The 19,468-nt window shown below is 36.0% G+C and overlaps 1 protein-coding gene across 2 annotated transcripts in view; it reads right to left on the bottom strand.

Annotated features, from left to right (window-relative positions):
• Positions 1-9,069: 9,069 nt before the first annotated feature.
• The window catches only part of PWWP3B (PWWP domain containing 3B), a 44,951-nt gene continuing 34,552 nt past the window's right edge, over positions 9,070-19,468 (bottom strand). The window contains exons 5-6 of one of the 2 annotated variants that reach the window (XR_008616377.1): positions 11,376-11,546; positions 9,070-9,337 (exon numbers count right to left, since the gene is read on the bottom strand). The gene's annotated coding sequence lies outside the window, so the exon portion shown is untranslated. Of the gene's footprint in view, positions 9,338-11,062; positions 11,547-19,468 lie in introns of those variants that run through there. The other variant, XR_003677920.2, reaches the window with a different exon arrangement.

The raw sequence follows: 19,468 nt of genomic DNA, 5'->3' as shown, positions 1-19,468 counted from the left end.
AGAATTTTTAATACATAATGTTAAAATTGAAAAATATTATATATATTTTTAAAATCACAAAATTAATTTAATCCTCTTTTGGATCATCCACATTTTATTCTATGTCCACCGACAGAATCCATTTGAAAGAATCAAAGGCTCAATAGGTTCTCCTCTCACAGGTGTCAGGCTATTTTAGAGCACAGAGACAAGGAAATTGAATAAATAACTGGTGACTCAGTTATTTACCACTCTCCTCATGAGGACCTGACAGTTTCTCCCAAATTAGAGGGGGGATGAGACGCAGTTTCTCCAATAAAATAACTAATTCCCTCAAACACACACACATAAAAAGATACATAGTCATAGTGATGGTAGACTCCCCAGTAGGCCTGTTATAGATGCATGTATGCCATTCTTTCTCCCCATGAATATCCTTGCTAACTGTTTCTACCTCTGACCATTAGATAGCATATTCCAGTTGTCATGGAAACCAGAATATCAGCATAACAATCAGTTTTACATTAGCTTTCCAAGGAAACTGAAGTACAAATTCATCCTCAGAATCAATGCAGTAAATGAATAAATGAATAAAATATTAGGAGAGGTTATTTCAGCAATTCTCCCAAAATTTACCATTGGCATAAAATAAAAGGATTTTGAAACAATGAGTTAAAGTGGAAGAAAAGGATAATTTATCATTCTGGATTTCCTGTCAGACACACAAAAACTGGGCTCAATGTCTGTTCAGGACCATCTTAGAACCTGAAATAACAGATGCTTGCGCTGAAACGGATTTCAAAATCCATATAGATCCAAACCCAGGGTAAACATTCAGTAGCTCCAGATGACCTGGTTCACAAGATTATCATGTTCTTTCTATTGTACCTTAAATTTATCATCAAAACGATAGTATTGTACCACAGCTCAGTGGTTCACTTACTACTCATGATGCTAAAGGTAAATGAATGACCAAATGAATGAATGAGGTAGAACAGAAAATGTTAGAATCTGGACATCGAGATGACCCCAATGAGGAAGCAGAACCTGAGTAGTATGTGAGAATGAGATTTTCCCTCCACCAAGATCCTTGTTGATAATGGAGATACTTGATTACAACCATCCCCAGGAATGTATTGAGGCCATGTCCAAGAATTTTTGGTACTTTTGGGACAATATGGGGAGGAGAAAATTTAGTGACTACTAACCTTCCAGATGTAGTTCTAGAAAAGCCAGCCACTGAGGAGCTGCCTGGGCTAAAGACACTGGTAAATTTTCGAAGAAATGTTTATGAAAATGGTAGGATGAAGAAAATGACTCCAGAAACGATAAACTGACTTCTAGTTCCAAAACAAAATGGCATTGACTAACTTTCCTTTTTCCTCTTGTCTAAATACCATGGGAATAATTCAACAGACAATCATAAAAGGACTCTGAAGATGGAAGAAAGAAGCTGACAGGACACAGAACTCAAAACTTGAGGAAAGACACCACTGTGAGTCTCTTGGGTTTTCTTTGTATCTCTTATATATTCCTGATTGGGCTCCAAAGAAACCCCCAACCTGGAAGTTCCCACAGGCATAAAAGAAAAACATAAGAAAACAAAATCTTTCTGTCCAAAGGAATTGAAAAAGGCAACCAATTAAAGACCTAGTGGGGAGATCCACCCTGCCCAACAATAGAAGCAGTGGTGGCCCAATCAACAGCTGGGGCAGAGTCATCAAGGCCCATCCAGGGACCTGTTCCACACTCCATGCATGGAGCAGTGGTGGGTCAGTCCACCACAGTATCAGCAACCAAGACCGAGTGTTTCATCAACTCCCACCCAATGGCTTGGGCACATAGGTGGCACCAGCAGAGATGGAGAGAGAGGCTAGTAGAGCCAGAATGAAGCCAACAAGAATAGTACTGAATTGGGCTCTGAAAATTAAATTGCTGTTTGAACTAAAGGTCACAAAAGTTGGCCAGGTTCTACAAGCTAGACCTAAAAAGGGTGACTGCTTACCTGTTGAAATAGAATATTTACCTAAAATCAAGAATCTCCCAGCACAATAGTCAAAGTGTCCAGGACTTGTTAAAAAATCACTCATCATACCAAGGACCATGAAGAACAACTTGAATGAGGATAGATACACTGCTTCATAGTGCTCAGGGACACAGGACAGAAGATAAATATGAGGCTGCTATTTAGGGATTATGCTGGTCTCTAGACAATGATGAAACCTACAGACTACCATGGATAATACATTCATAGGTAAGTGTTTTACATATATGCTGTATTAAGATTAATTTTAAAAATAAAACTTAGGTACATTTGATGAATACCACATGAACTTATCAACAGAATAGGTAAGAACATTCACAGTTTCTATAATATATGCTTATTCAGGTTAGAGAGATGGAGCTTACCGCAGCTCTACTTCTTATTAACAAGCACAGAAGGGACCCCTCTGTGGTTAGTTGGAGGACTCAAAAGCAAGAAGAACCCACCTCAAACCTCCTAGGACCCATAGAGTATGTCCCAGGGAAGTCCAGAAATATACCTATATATAAACCAAATGAAGGTTTTCAAAACATTTTTTTTGTGTGTGAGGAGAGAATGGAAAATGAAACCAAGATACACAGCCTTTATAGTTAAACATAGCGGGTAAATATTGGTAGGATTACCAGATTTAGCAAATAAAATAACAGAAAGCTCAGTTAAACCTGAATTTCATATATACAACAAATATTTCATGGGTCATGCTTACACTAAAAAAATTTCTTTATATGAAATTGAAATTAATTGAGTGTTCTGTATTTTATCTGGCAACTCTCATATTGGGATCATTCACAGCTGTACTTCCTAATCAGAGAGATATCCAGAAAGACATTTGTGGGCTTGAATTCTAGCTCTGCCACTTACTAGCTCTGTTACTTTCAGTATAACCTTTCTGTTTCTTAGTCTCCTCTTCCTAGTTTTATTTGCAGGGAGTATTTTTTTTAACACCACAAAGAATCACCTCAATTTAACACTCCCTTAATAGTGTTCTACATAAAACTCACAATTAATCCACGTTTCAATAGGCCAACTTTCTTTAAATGTTATATTTAATTCCTTCTTTTCCCTATAACCTCAAAGGCTGGAGATTTCTTAAAGCCCATGAGACTGCAAATGACTCAGGCATCGGTTCTGGGGTTTAAAAGCCAATGTTACTTCTTTTTTTCTGGAAGTGAAAGGTATGTGAATTGGGTGTGTGATTCTTTCAGCATCTTTTGGTATTTCTCTGTTGTGCTTCAGGAAAGAGCTGTTGTCATGATTATTCACTGCATTGTCTTCATAATAAAACAAAACAAAAACAAGGGGAAACAAAGTACCATTAGAGGGGATAGAATAATTAATAGAAGGTCTAGACCAAAATGAAATATTATGCATCCAATGAAAGAATGAGATGAATCTAAATATATTAATATAGAAAGAAAATAATATTACACACTAAAGAGACAAAATGATACCATTAATGTAAAAATCTCACACAGATGGAAAACAATACTCTGTATTATTTTCTTTGGACATGAAGATATATCCATATCTATGGAAAAAGATCTTGAATGGTATATACAAAACTGATAAAATAGATTTGATCTGAAAGAAGTGGAGGAAGAGGTTACTCAGGTGATGAGAGTTGGCTCTAATATTAGAGTCATATTGTAAGATTTAACTAGGCAAATGTATTTCTATTTTATTTAAGCACCTAAAATTACTTTCTGAAAAACAATGAAGAGATATAAAAATTATGCCAAGAATATATTTAAAGATTGAAAAATTGGACAATATTAATACAACATAAAGATAATTCAAGGGAAATAGCTTTTAAAAACATATAGAAAACATTTTATATTGATCAAAGAAACTATTCATTAAGAAATTGTCTACAATTAAGAACATAGGCCTGTTAAGGATGCTTGCATCTATTGAACATATTAATGAGTTATTGGCCTGTAGTTTTCATTTTTTGTAATCTTTTTATCTGTTTATGCCTTTGGTAAAATTCTGTTTTCATGAAATAAAGCAAAATCATATGATTCCCTTCTATAGATGCAGAAAAAGGTTTTGACAAAATTCAACATTCATTTATGAGAAAAGCTCTCAACAATGTGAGTATAGAGAGGACATACCTCTACATAATAAATGCCATATATGACAAACCCACCGCCAACATCATATTTAAGTTTTCATTTTTTGTAATCTTTTTATCTGTTTATGCCTTCGGTAAAATTCTGTTTTCATGAAAAGAGTGTGAAGTGATCCTTTATTTTCTATTTTATAGAAAAATTCGTGTAGAATTGGTAATATTTATACCTTAAATATTTTGTGGAATTCCCCCGTGAAGACATTTGGTTCTGAAGTTTTCATTGTTGGAATGATTTTCACTATGAATATAATTTCTTGAATAGATATAGAACTATTAACGCTGTAGATTTCTTTTTCTGGCCACTCCATGTGGCATGTGGGATCTTAGTTCCCCCACCAGGGATCAGACCCGTGCCCCCTGCACTGGGAGCGTGGAGTCTTAACCACTGCACTGCCAGGGAAGTCCCCTGCAGATTGCTTTTTGAGTGACTGCCGGTAGTTTATTTCAGGAAGCTAGTTTATATCATTTATGTTGTTGGATTTATGCATTAAAACTTATTCATAGTATTTCCTTATTATATTTTTAATGTTTATAGTCTCTGCAGTGATATCCTACGTTTAATTTCTGATAATTGGTAATTTATTTCTTTTCCCTTGCTCTTTTTTTTTCTTGGTCAGGCTAGGGTGCTATCAATTTTCTTGACCTTATAAAAGAATCACCTTGTGTTTTCATTCATTTTCTTTACTGATTTTCTTCTTTCAAGTTCATTGACTCCTACTCTTATTTTTATCATTTCACTCTTCCTCCTTGCTGTGGGTGTAATTTGCTCTTCTGCTAATTTCTTTTTTTTTTTTTTTTGTGGTATGCGGGCCTTCCTCTGTTGTGGCCTCTCCCGTTGCGGAGCACAGGCTCCGGACGCGCAGGCTCAGCGGCCATGGCTCACGGGCCCAGCCGCTCCGCGGCATGTGGGATCCTCCCATACCGGGGCGCGAACCCGGTTCCCCTGCATCGGCAGGCGGACGTGCAACCACTGCGCCACCAGGGAGGCCCCTGCTAATTTCTTAATGTGGTAGCTTAGATAATTGATTAGGGATCTTTTTTCTTTCTTATTCCGAGGATTTCATGCTATAAATTTCTAAGTATTGCTTTAGAAGCATCACAATAATTTGGATATGTTGTGTTTCATTTTTATTCCATTCAAAATAGTTTCTAATTTTTCTTATGGCTTCCCCTTTGACATATTGAGTTATTGATATTTATGAATGATGTTTAATTTTAAAACAGTGGGTATTAAAAGTATTTTTCTATAATTTATTTCTAGTTTAATTCCATTATTATCAGAGAAGGTATTTTGCATAATTTTATTATTTTGGTATTAATGAGGATTTTTAGTGGTCCAAAATATGGTCTATCTTGCTAAATGATGCATATGCATTTGAAAAGAATGTTTATTATGCTAGTTGTTGTGTGGAGTGCTCCATAAATGTCAATTCGATCAGTTAGTTCATAGTCTTGTCTAAATCTTATTCAAAGTTACTTACTATTTATTCCATAAATTATTCAGAGAATCGTGTTAAAACCTCCAACAATAAATGCATAATTTTCTATTTCTCCTTTAACTACTGTCTTTTTTGTTTCAGTTATTTTGAAGCTCAGTTGCTAGGCACATACCCATTTGGGATTTTTAGTTCTTCAATTGAATCCTTTATCATTGTTATTCCCCTCTTTATCCCTTTAATGTTCCTTGTTCTGAAATCTAATTTTTACCATAGTAATATATCCACTCCAGCATTCTTTTGATTGATGTTTGCATGGTATGCCTTTTCCCATTATTTTACTTTATTAAATGGCTGTACATGGGTATATTTGACATAAAACACACTGTTAACGTTTTTAAATTATACAACACAGTTTTTGTATAATACATAAGCTCATGAAATTATCACCACGCTCAAGATAGCAACATTTCATTCATTCCTAGAAGCTTCCTGACTCCTCTGATAATCCTTCCTTGTTCCCACTCCCTGCAACCTCCCTCCTGTTCCACAGTTACTCATAGGCCTTGCATTTTCTGTGATTTCATATTAATGCAATAATGCACTATGTGCTTTCTCTTTGCTTTTCCTCTTTCACTACGATAATTATTTTGAGATTCATCTAGGTTGTAGCATATATCAATAATTCATTTTCATTACTGATATATTTCTATAGAGATATATACATAGGTATAGAGATATAGATGTAGATGTAGTTATAGGTATAGATATAGATATATTACAGTTTGTAGTTTATTCATTTACTTCTTTTTTTAAATTGAAGTATAGTTGATTTACAATGTTGTGTTAATTACTGCTGTACAGCAAAGTGTTTCAGTTATACATATATACATTTTAAAATATTCTTTTACATTATGGTTTATCATAGGATATTGAATATAGTTCTCTGTGTTGTACAGTAAGACCTCATTGTTTATCCATTCTATATATAAAAGCTTACAACTGCTAACCCCAACCTCCCATTCTACCCCTCCCCCAACCCACTCACCCTTGGTAACCACCAGTCTGTTCTCTATGTCTGTGATACTGTTTCTGTTTCACATAAGTCCACATATAAGTGATATCATATGGTTTTGTCTTTCTCTTTGACTTACTTCACTTAGTGTGATAATCTCTAGTTGCATCCATGTTACTGCAAATGACATTTCATTCTTTATTTATGGCTGAGTAGTATTCCATTGTATATATGTATCACATGTTCTTTGTCCGTTCATCTTCAACGGACATTTAGGTAATTTCCATGTCTAGGCTATTGTGAATAGTGCTGCTATATTCATTTACTTCTTAATGGACATGTGGATTTTTCCTGTTTATGGTTTTTGGCTAATTCAAATAAAATTGCTATGAACATTTGTGCACTAATCTTTCTATGCACATATAGTTTCATTTCTTTGGGGTAAATATCTAAGAGTGGAATGTCTAGATTATATGGTAGGTATGTGTTTAACTTTTTAAGAAACTGCCAAACCATTTTTTTCAAACAATCATTTTTATTGATAGCCCTTGATCAGAAAGGAGGCTAATTAGAAACCTTTTATTGATCAGAAAGGAGGCTAATAAGAAACCTTCGGGAGAGGCTGAAATCAAAGGAAAAGAAATATATGAAAAAAATATCAAAAACACCTATGGCAAAAATGAAACATTTGTGTTTATACATAACCATTCATTTCATATAGATTTCTGTATCAATATGCTGTAAGCAATAGAAGAATAACAAAAAATGTGAGGTAGGAAGCAAATGCCCCACCCACCACTCAGCTGGCTCAGAGGACAATAAAGCCAGCTGACAAACATTTTCCATAGCACTAATCCCTTAGAGTTCTTTCTTCCTCTTTATTTTTATTTTTTATTGAAATATAGTTGATGTATGATATTATGTAAGTTACAGGCGTACAACATAGTGATTCAATATTTTCATAGGTTATACTCCATTTATCGTTATTATAAAATATTGGCTATATTCCCTGTGTTGTACAATATATCCTTGTAGCTTATTTATTTTATACACAATAGTTCGTACCTCTTAATCCCTTACCCCTATCTTGTCCCTCCGCCCTTCTCTCTCCCCACTGGTAACCACTAGTTTGTTCTGTATATCTGTGAGCCTGTTTGCTTTTTGTTATATTCACTAGTTTGTGGTATTGTTTTAGATTTCATGTATAAGTGATATTATACAGTATTTGTCTTTGTCTGACTTATTTCACTTAGCATAATCCCCTCCAAGTCCATCCACATTGCTGCAAATGGCAAAATTTCATTCTTTTTTATGGCTGAGTAGTATTCCATTATATATATATACTACATCTTCTTTACCCCTTCATCTATTGATGAACACTTAGGTTGCTTCCATATCTTGGCTATTGTAAACAATGTTGCTATGAACATCGGGGTGCATGTATGTTTTCGAATTACTGTTTTTGTTTTTTTTAACCAAAATACTTGCAAATAATTCCCCCTTGAGCTAGACAAGTTTACTTATCCAATCTCTGTTACTGCTAGAAAACTTCTGCCTTCATCATTTCCTAGTACCACAGAAAGGGTCCATTTTAACTTACAGCATAAAGAAAGCCAGAATGAACCCTCATTGTAGACAGTCAGATCCAATGACAAAAGAAGGGACTGATCCAGGCATACAATTTCTTCTCCCAAGCTCACTATTCATCCTCCCCAAGGGAGGGAAGTTTAGGGAGAGAGATCAGGAGTGTTACTGTGAAGTCCTTCAACAGGGAAACCAGTAGTCAGGGAAATGGAGGACCTTCGACCCACCTTCATCCCAATGTTTCATAAGGTCTTTGTTCTTTTAACTCACATGTCTTAACCATTAATTAGACTTACAGTAAGCCAAGTGTGTAGCTGCATATCCCGTCACCAGATTTTATTAGAGGTGTCTTTTTACTCACCATATTGAAACTTTCTTACTTGCCAATTGAGCCCTGTGCTGCTGGTACTACTGTCAGTAGTACCATCAATTCCTTGTGGATTTCATCTAGCCACCTGGCTACCACACACACATTAGCAAGATTTCCCACACCTGTAGCAGCAAATTATTCATTTACAAACATAGTCTTATTTTCTCTGTAGTCCTAGTTTCTTACTCTAAGTTCACTCCCTCTCCTATTTCCCATCTTCCCTTACATCCGTCTATGTTGGTCAATATAGTTCATCAGAAGTTCTAATATAAGATCACATTTAGATATACCAATAATAAAATGACCAGAATGTAGAGATGCTCCAAATTTGAAAACGAATAAAAAGTTCCCTTCCCTTTATGAACTTCCCATAAATAAACTCCAAAGAATTTAATAAAAATTATTTTGCTCCTATGTCAAATTAAATTAAAACTCAAAGATCTTAAACTCCTGCATCATGTATTTCTTCTATTTAATTTTGGCCAAAGTCGTTCCTGATGCCTGGATAATTCTGAGCTTATGTCAACAGCTACATCCTCCGATGTGTTTCATTGGAATGAGTATAGTGCTTTTTTAAAAATCACTTTATTGGGCTTCCCTGGTGGCGCAGTGGTTGAGAGTCCACCTGCCGATGCAGGGGACATGGGTTCGTGCCCCGGTATGGGAGGATCCCACATGCCGCGGAGCGGCTGGGCCCGTGAGCCATGGCCGCTGAGCCTGCGTGTCTGGAGCCTGTGCTCCGCAACGGGAGAGGCCACAACAGTGAGAGGCCCGCATACTGTAAAAACAGAAAAAAAAAATCACTTTATTGAGGTATGATTGACATAAAAAGCTGTACATTTTAGATGTATACAACTTGAGTTTGGAGATAAGTATACAACCACGAAAACGTCACCACAATCTATGTCATAAACATATCCATCACCTCCAAAAGTTTTCTCCTGTCCTCTTTATTTATTACTATCATTTTTGTGATAAAAACAGTTAAGATCTACCCTCTTAGAAAATTTTTAAGTATTCAGTATATTATTAACTGTAGGCACTATTCTGTACAGTATATCTCTAGGATTTATTCATCTTGCATAACTGTTTGTACCCTTTGACTAATACCTCTCTGTTGGTAAAGTATTTTTAAGCCTCAGAAATCACAGGAGTTGAATCACAGGTTTCTCACGAGCTTCACTTTTTAAAAAAATACAAATAAAGAGCAGGTATCAAGAGATTTGATTTCCATATCACTCCTTCATTTAATTTTTTTAACAAATGTTTTGAGGGTACCTCTTATGTGCCAGGCCCTAAGATATGAAGCAGAAATAAAAGAGTCAAAAAATCCCTCTGAAGATGGTCCTGAAGCTGGCATTCTAAGAAGCTCATCATAAATACAAGTAGAAAACAAGCAACTTCCATATTTTTAAGGCAATTATGCCATGGAAAATTATGTTCCCAGAACACAGTACATGGTGTTGCCAAAGACCATAGCAACAATTGAATGGTATTTGATGAAATGAGGGTACATGGACACAATCTTAGCTTCAGTATTGCCAATCATTTATGCAATTTGTTTAGATGAGAAAGCCTAATTTTAAATTCAGTGAGAGAAATCTCCTTTTAAGAGGTCAATATGGAAAAAAGAGGTCAACATGGAACCATATTATTTAAACATCTATGGATCAGTGGGAAAAACCCACTCATGAATACTGACTCCTCTATCAGAAGTGTCATTTGAGACATTGCTATCTTCTAAGTTTAGAAATTTGCAATGATTGGCAGCCCCAATGACAAGTTCTTGCCTGGAGTGCCTATCTTTACTACTAAGTATATTTCCGTCCTCTTAATTTCCACTTCTACTCCATGTTTCTCATATGATGATACTTAGTACATGTAGGTTTTGTTTAGTGACATAGTTTCCAGATTCTTTCATGAGTGTACATTTTTATTATATGCCATAATAGCTGCTACCACATATTCATGCAAAGGAATTGTATAGGCCTGTGATATCTGCTTAGAACAAATGTTAGCTCAGTAAGGTCACAGAATAAAGTATCAACATGCAAAAATCAATTGTATTTCTATTTGCTGACAATGGACATGCAGAAACCAAAATTGAAAAAAACATAATTTACTATAATTGCAAATAAATTGAAATACTTAGGTATACACTTATCAAAACACGTACAGGTTCTGTATGCTGATAATTACAAAATGCTGAGGAAAGAAATAAAAGACCTACATAAATGGAGAGGCATACTGTATTCATGGATTGGATGACTCAATATAGTAAAGATGTGAATTTATTTATAGGCTTGTTGCAATTCCTATAAAAATATCAGTAGTCTTTTGTAGACATAGACAACCTTATTCAAAATTGTATATATAAAGGCACAGGATTTAGTATAGCCAAAACAATTTTGTAAAAGAAGAATAACACCACTCTATCCAATGTTGTGTGTATCTATATCTATATCTATACCATAAGGAAGATACTGTTGTACTGGTGTGGAGATACATACATAGTTCAAGGGAAAAGAATAGACAATCCAGAAATAGACTCATACAACTATGCCCAACTGATTTTTGACCAAGTTGTAAAAACAATCCAGTAGAGGAGGGATAGGCTTTTCAACAAATGGTGTGGAGCAATTGGGTATCCAAAAATAAATAAACTGTGACCTAAACAACATACCTGTTAAATGTTTCTTGCATTTTGTCTATTCTATTTCCAAGATTTTGGATCATCTTTACTATCATTATTCTGAATTCTTTTTCAGGTAGACTGCCTATTTCCTCTTCATTTGTTAGGTCTGGTGGGTTTTTACCTTGTTCCTTCATCTGCTGTGTGCTTTTCTGTCTTCTCATTTTGCTTATCTTACTGTGTTTGGGGTCTCCTTTTTGCAGGCTGCAGGTTCGTAGTTCCCGTTGTTTTTGGTGTCTGTCCCCAGTGGCTAAGGTTGGTTCAGTGGGTTGTGTAGGCTTCCTGGTGGAGGGGACTAGTAAACATCATACCTGTTAAAAACCTTAACTCATAATGGAGCACAGCTTTAAATGTAAAACATAAAACTATAAAATTTCTGGAAAAAAATAAAGCATGAGGGAAAATCTTTGGGAAACAAGGCTAGGCAGAGTTCTTAGTTCTTATACTAAAAGCACAGTGAATAAAAGGAAAACTTGATCAATTAGACCTCATTGAAACTGAAAGCTTTTGCTCTTGAAAGTCCATGTGAAGAGGATGAAAAGAAAAACTACAAACGGGACAAATATTTGCACAGTACACATCCTACAAAGGACTAGCATTCAGATTATATTAGAGAACTCTCAAAACTCAATAGTAAATAGAAGCTAGAAAGTAGGCCAAAGACATGAGCAGACTTTTTACCAAAGAGACTATACAGATGGAAAACAAGCACATGAAAAGGTATTCAATATATTTAACCATTGGAGAAATGCAAATTAAAACCACAATGAGATATCACTACATACTTATTTGAAGGGCTAAAATAAAAGAGAGTGGCGGGAATTCCCTGGCAGTCCAGTGGTTAGGACTCGGTGCTCTCACTGCCAGGGCCCAGGTGCAATCTTTGGTCAGGGAACTAAGATCCCACAAGCAGCATGGTGTGGGCAAAAAAGAAAAAAAATAAGAGAGAAGGGCAATGCCAAACATTGGTGAGGATGCCGAGAAATGGGATCACACATATATTGCTGGTGAAAAGTTAAAATGATATACACTGTTCTGGAGAATTGTTTGGCAAGTTCTTATAAAGCTGAGCACTTACCATAGGACTCAGCAACTGAACTCTTGGGGATTTTCCTCAGAGAAATGAAGATTCATTTTTATAAAAAATATTCACACAAATGTTCACAGCAGCTTTATTTGTAATAGTCTAAAATGGAAACAACTCTGTTATCCTTCAAAGGGTAAATGGTTAAAGAAACTATAGTTTCTTTATATTACAGTCATACTGTGGAATACTACTCAGCAATAAAGATGAATAAGCTATACACACAACAACTTGAATGAATCTCCAGGAAATTATGGTGAGTGAAAAAAGACAAACCCAAAACGTTATAAATCTTATTATTTCATTTAGATAACATTTTTGAAATAATAGTTGAGAAACGGAGGATAGATTAGTGTTTGCCACTGGTTAGGGATGGGTGAAGGAGGAGAGGGAGGTAAGTAAGTTTATGAAAGAGCAACAAAAGAGATCCTCATGGTGTTGGAACTGTTCAGTATTTTGACTGTGGTGGTGAATACACAAACCTACTCGGGGAAAAAGATGTATATAATTAAATACACATACACAAGCTCAAGTAAAACTGAGGAAATCTAAGTAAGGTTGGTGGATTGTGTCAATATAAATAGCTTTGTTGCGATATTATGCTATACTTTTGCAAAGTGTTACCAATGAGGCAAACTGGACAACAAAATGTACAAAGGGTCTCTTGTATAATTTATTATAACTGCTTGTGAATATACAGTTATTTCACCAGAGTGTAATTTTTTTTAACATCTTTATTGGAGTATAACTGTTTTACAATAGTGTGTTAGTTTCTCCTTTACAACAAAGTGAATCAGTTATACATATACATATGTTCCCATATCTCTTCCCTCTTGCGCCCCCCTCCCTCCCACCCTCCCTATCCCACCCCTCTCATGGCCACAAAGCACAGAGGTGATCTCCCTGTGCTATGCGGCAGCTTCCCACTAGCTATCTAATTTACATTTGGTAGTGCATATATATGTCCCTGCCACTCTCTCACTTCATCACAGCTTACCCTTCCCCCTCCCCACGTCCTCAAGTCCATGCTCTAGTAGGTCTGTGTTTTATTCCCATCCTACCACTAATCTCTTCATGACATTTTTTTTCTTAGATTACATATATATGTGTTAGCATACGGTATTTGTTTTTCTCCTTCTGACTTACTTCACTCTGTATGACAGACTCCAGGTCTATCCACCTCATTACAAATAACTCAGTTTCATTTCTTTTTATGAATTATGGTTTTCTCAGGGTATATGCCCAGTAGTGGGATTGCTGGGTCATATGGTAGTTCTATTTTTAGTTTTTTAAGGAACCTCCATACTGTTCTTATATGTTTTTAATTGTTATATTGTCTTGATTACCTGACCCTTTTACCAATATATAATGTCCTTGTTTGTATCTTTTAATTTTAAAAAATCTAATATTAGTATACACAACCAACTCTCTTTTGGTTACTCTCCTCAGGTTTATTTTATTTTTTCTGCTGTTGCATATTGTAGTTTTTTGCTTAGTTACTTTTCTAATTTTTCTATTTTTGCAAAGAGTGTATTGTTTGTTGTGTGTAGTCACTGAAGTCTCTGTTCTGTTAGCCTAGTGGCCAGCTACTGATTTGACAGAGATTTCCTTAAAAGCCTGGAGTCAATAGAAAAAGAGAAAGTAAAAGAAGAAGAAGAAGGAAAAGGAGGAGGAAGAGAGTGGGGAGGAGGAAGAGGAGGGGGGAAAGAGGAGGAGGAGGAGGAGGAAAGGAGCAAAAACAAACAAACAAACAAACAAACAAGAAAACCTCTCCTTTTCTTTGTGCATTGACTCTGAGTTGGGGCATGCTTTCAGTGCTTAGCCAGGCCATTAAGAACTCAGCCTTTGGTTTCACTTCCTGCTTATATTGAACCTTAAGGTCAGCAGAGGTTAAAACTCGGGCCTTCTCAGGTCTTTTGTGACTATGCATCTATTCCTGGGTATGTATGTGTCCTTCGAGAGTCCCCAGTATAAACAAAAGCATTTCAAAACCCTTAATCCTCCATGTATCTCCTTCCCCAGCTTCTTCCTTGCAAGGCTTTTCAGTTTGTCTGCTTCTTGCCATGTCTGTTATTCCTTGCTCCAGATGGTGGCTTGTATGTTCCTTTACAGGCTTTTGGCATATACCTCCAGGGAGGTTACTCAAACCTTGAGACCGTTTTGAGGGATGCAAAACAAAGGGAAGCCCCTGAACAGCTCTCCTCAGGGAGCTGCCGGAAAGGTCACAATACACAATTGCATCTCTTTGAAAACAAGGTTCATGTTGCTCCTCTGGCACTAACAAGCCATACCAGGCATGTGGGCTATCATCCACATGGACATCTCTGAGCTGGCGAGTGGCAGATGATAAGCAGGTAAATAAAAATGCCTCAACACTCTGTTAGCAACAATTTTCAGCTTCTTTCTTCTTTAAGGACTCTCCAGGTTGTTGCATTTTTAAAACTGTGGTTAAAAAAGCCACATAACATGAAATTTACCATCATAACTATCTGTACTTGTATAGTTCAGCAGGCATAAGTATATTCATATTGTTGTGAAACAAATCTCCAGAACTTTTTATCTTGCCGAACTTAAACTCTGTATCTGTTAAATAATGATTCCCCTTTTCCTCCTCCCCTAGCTACTGGTAACTCCCATTCTACTTATGTTTCTATGAATTTGACTATTTTAAATACCTAATGGAAGTGGAATCATACAGTATTTGTCTTTTGGTGACTGGCTTATTTCACTTAGCATAGTATCCTCAAGGTTCATCTATGTGGTAACGTGTGATAGGATTTCCTTCCATTTTAAGGCTGAATAATAGCCCATTGTATGTATATACCACACTTTGTTTAGTCGTTCATCTATCAGTGGACATTATATCCCTTCATCCGTCGGTGGACATTTGGGTTGCTGTTGAATGTGTTTGATTAGATTCCAGAGTTTCAAAAAATTGATTCTGACAGTTTTTTGAAGCTTATTTGTTGCTTCAGTGGATTGAAAGATCCTTGGATTTCTCTACTCCACAATTTCAGCAGGTCACTTAATAAATATTTAAAAAAATTCTACATCACACATTGAAATCAACAATGAAAATGTGTATAACATATTACAATTTTTAAAAATTTATTTATCTTATATTTATTTTTGGCTGTGTTGGGTCTTCGTTTCTGTGTGAGGGCTTTCTCCAGTTGCAGCGAGCAGGGCCACTCTTCATCGTGGTGTGCGGGCCTCTCTCTGTTTTGGCCTCTCCCGTTGCGGAGCACAGGCTCCAGACGCGCAGGCTCAGTAGTTGTGGGTCATGGGCCTAGCCGCTCCGCGGCATGTGGGATCTTCCCAAACCGGGGCACGAACCCGTGTCCCCTGCATTGGCAGGCGGATTCTTAACCACTGTGCCACCCGGGAAGCCCCTACAATTTTTATTTGCAACTATTTTACGTGAACATCTTCTTCCTCTTAAAACATTAACTTACGAAGTAGAAGGAAAATGGATAATCACCCATTGAATAAGAAATGCAATATAATTTTTATTAAAGGAGATTCTGTAAAGTGAGAGAGAAATCAACAAAGTGGGTCTCATTCTTCCCATAAATTCAGCTACAATAGTAATTACTGTGAAAAAATATGTAAATGACATCACATGTGAGGTGCAGTTGACCTACCATAAGGATTAAAAATGCAGTCAGGTCTAGGTTATGTCCTTAGTATTTATTTTCACATCAAGTTCTTAAAATAAAATAGTTTTTCTAACATTTATTTTTTAAAAAGTCATGTTTCAAGTTAAGACAAACAGTTAATTGGCTTCAGATTTTAACTTTTAATCATGTATGGAAGCATACTTCATTTTATTGTATTTCACTTTATTGTGCTTCACAGATATGCATTTTTAAAATTGAAGTATAGTTGATTTAAAATATTGTTAGTTTCAGGTGTATAGCAAAGTGATTCGAGTTTTTTTTTTTTTTTTTGCAGATTATATCCCATTAAAGGTTATTACAAGATACTGGGTATAATTCCCTGTGCTGTACAGTAAATCCTTGTTACTTGTCTATTTTATGTATAGTAGTTTGTATCTGTTAATCCCATACTCCTCATTTGTCCCTCCCTCTCCCCTTTGATAACCACTAGTTTGTATTCTGTGACAGAAACAGACTCACAGGCTGTTTCTGTTTTGCATACACATTCATTTGTATTATTTTTTAGATTGCATATATAAATCATACCATATAGTATTTGTCTTTCTCTGTCTGGCTTATTTTACTAAGCATAATATTCTCTAGGTCCATCCATGTTGCTGCAAATGGAATATTATATTGTGTTTTTTACAAATTGAAGGTTTGTGGCAACCCTGAGTCAAGCAAGTCTATTGGCACCATTTTTCAGCAGCATTTGCTCACTTTGTGTCTCTGTGTTACATTCTGATAATTCTCGCAGTATTTCAAACATTTTCATTATTATTATATTTGTTTTGGTGATCTGTGATCAGTGATCTCTGATGTTACTAATGTAATTGTTTTGGGACTCCATGAACTACGGGCATATAAGATGGCAATCTTAATAAATGTGTGTATTCTCACTGCTTCACCAACTGGTCATTCCTCCATCTTTGTTCCTCTCCTCAAGCCTCCCTATTCTCTGAGACATAACAATTTGAAATTAGGCTAATCAATAATTCTACAATGGCCTCTAAGTGTTCAAGTGAAAAGTCACTTGTCTCTCACTTGAAATCAAAAGTTAGAAATGATTAAGCTTAGTGAGGAAGGTGTGTGTTGAAAGCCGAGATAGGCTGAAAGCTAGACCTCTGGCGCCAAACAGTTAGCCAAGTTGTGAATGCAAAGGAAACGTTTCTGAAGGAAATTAAAAGTGTTGCTCCAGTGAACGCATGAATGATAAGCAAGGGAAACAGCCTTATTGCTGGTATGGAGAAAGTTTCATTGGTCTGGGTGGAAGATCAAAATCAACCACAACATTCCCTTAAGCCAAAGCCTAATCCAGAGCAAGGCCCTAACTCTCTTCAACTCTATGAAGGCTGAGTGAGGTGAGGAAGCTGCAGAAGAAAAGTTTAAATCTAGCAGAGGTTGGTTCATGAGGTTTAAGTAAAGAAACCATCTTAATAACATCAAAGCACAAGGTGAAGCAGCAAGTGCTGATGTAGAAGCTGCAGCAAATTATCCAGACCATCTAGCTAAGAAAATTAATGAAGGTGGCTACACGAAACAACAATTTTCAATGTAGATGAAACAGTCTTATATTGGAAGAAGATGCCATCTAAGACTTTCATAGCTAGAGAGAAGTCAATACCTGGCTTCAAAGCTTCAAAGGACAGGCTGACTCTCTTGTTAGGAGCTAATACAGCTGGTGACTTTAAGTTGAAGCCAATGCCCATTTTCCATTCTGAAAATCCTAGGGCCCTTAAAAATTATGCTAAATCTACTCTGTGCTCTATAAATGGAGCAACAAAGACTGAATGACAGCACATCTGTTTACAACATGATTTACTGAATATTTTATGTCCAATGTTGGGGACCTACTGCTCAGAAAAAAAGATTCCATTCAAAATATTACTGCCCAACGACAATGTACCTGGTCACACAAGAGCTCTGATGGAGATGTGCAATGAGAATTGTTCTTGAAAGGAAGTCAATCAGTGTGGCAAATTTCATTGTTCTTATTCTAAGAAACTGCCACAGTCACCCCAACCTTCAGTAACCACCACCCTGGTCAATCAAAAGCCATCAATATTGAGGCAAGGCCTTCCACCAGCAAAAAGACTATGACTCATTGAAGGCTCAGATGATGGTTTGCATTTTATAGCAGTAAAATATTTTGAAGTTAAGGCATTTACTTTTTTTAGATACAATACTATTGCACACTTAACAGATTACAGTGTAGTGTAAATATAACTTTTATGTGCCCTGGGAGACCAAAAAATTCATATGACTCCCTTTAGTGAAATATTTGCTTTATTGAGGTGGTTTGGCACTGAACCCGCAGCATCTCTGAGGTATGCCTGTATTTAACCATATTCAGGTAATTGTCATATTTACCTAAGTGGAGGCTTTTTTATGTAATACATTTCCAAACTCCTAGATCCTGGCTCATTTACTCCTTCTAGCAGCCTCGAATGACTTACCAGTCAGCATTTATATTACTGAAACTTATTGGAGCTACTCTATGAATAAGCCAGATGATAAAGCTTTCTTGGCTTCGGACAAATGACTATGTATTTAGAGACACAGGAGTCAGACCAAAGTGCTTACATTTCCTACAGTTTATACCAAACTAGATGGGCTCTTAAGCAGTCAGCCTGGACTCATACTCATAGATTAGCCAGATCATGAATACAACGACTCTAGCTGCCTTCTACATGTTGTCAGATGGCTATATTAAGAGGATCCAGTCACTATCAGTTAGGAAGACAACCAAAAACCTGTCTGTTTTAAGAAGCCATCCAGCCATTGAAGAATTGATACTCTCATAAATGAAATTTCAGGGAGGTGTATAGTGAAGAATCTTTCTCAAGGCTGCCAAAATGATTAATTGCATGCTGAGATTTCATTCACACACATAATAGACTGCATTAACTTTATTTTTTAAATGCAGGTTGTTTTCTGGCAAAACCAATTGAAGTTAGTGATAATATATAAGATATTATCTGTCATTGGCTTGATGTCTCAAAGCTATTTTTCCAAAAATAAATAGGCATACTAGGGGAAATACAGGGATTATCTTCAAAGGAAATCCAACAGTTTATACCAATGAAGCAAAAAAAAAAAAGGAAAAAATTGATTTATATTTCTGGAAAAATATACATTAAATTTTAAAAATTGATATTGCCCAATATCTGACATCAGTGACTTTTTATGTAAAAAAAAGAATGTGAATTCTATTTTAAAATATTAAGTACACTTAAAAGAAATGAAATAAAATAATTTCCTTTAAATTTGAGGAATTGAACCCTTTCATCTAAGTTATTTAATTTGTGTTTATAGAGTTGATAGTATTTTATTATCCTCTTAACATCCATGGGATCAGTAGTGATGTCCCCTCTTTCATTCCTGATATCGGTTGTGTCTTGTCTCTCTTTTTTTTTTTTTTGTGATATGCGGGCCTCTCACTGTTGTGGCCTCTCCCATTGCGGAGCACAGGCT

This window comes from Physeter macrocephalus, chromosome 21 (assembly GCF_002837175.3).
Source record: "Physeter macrocephalus isolate SW-GA chromosome 21, ASM283717v5, whole genome shotgun sequence".
In the NCBI taxonomy this organism is placed as follows: Eukaryota; Metazoa; Chordata; class Mammalia; order Artiodactyla; family Physeteridae; genus Physeter; species Physeter macrocephalus.
The sequence above is the reverse complement of the archived record's forward strand: the minus strand, read 5'-3'. Positions and strand labels throughout refer to the sequence as shown.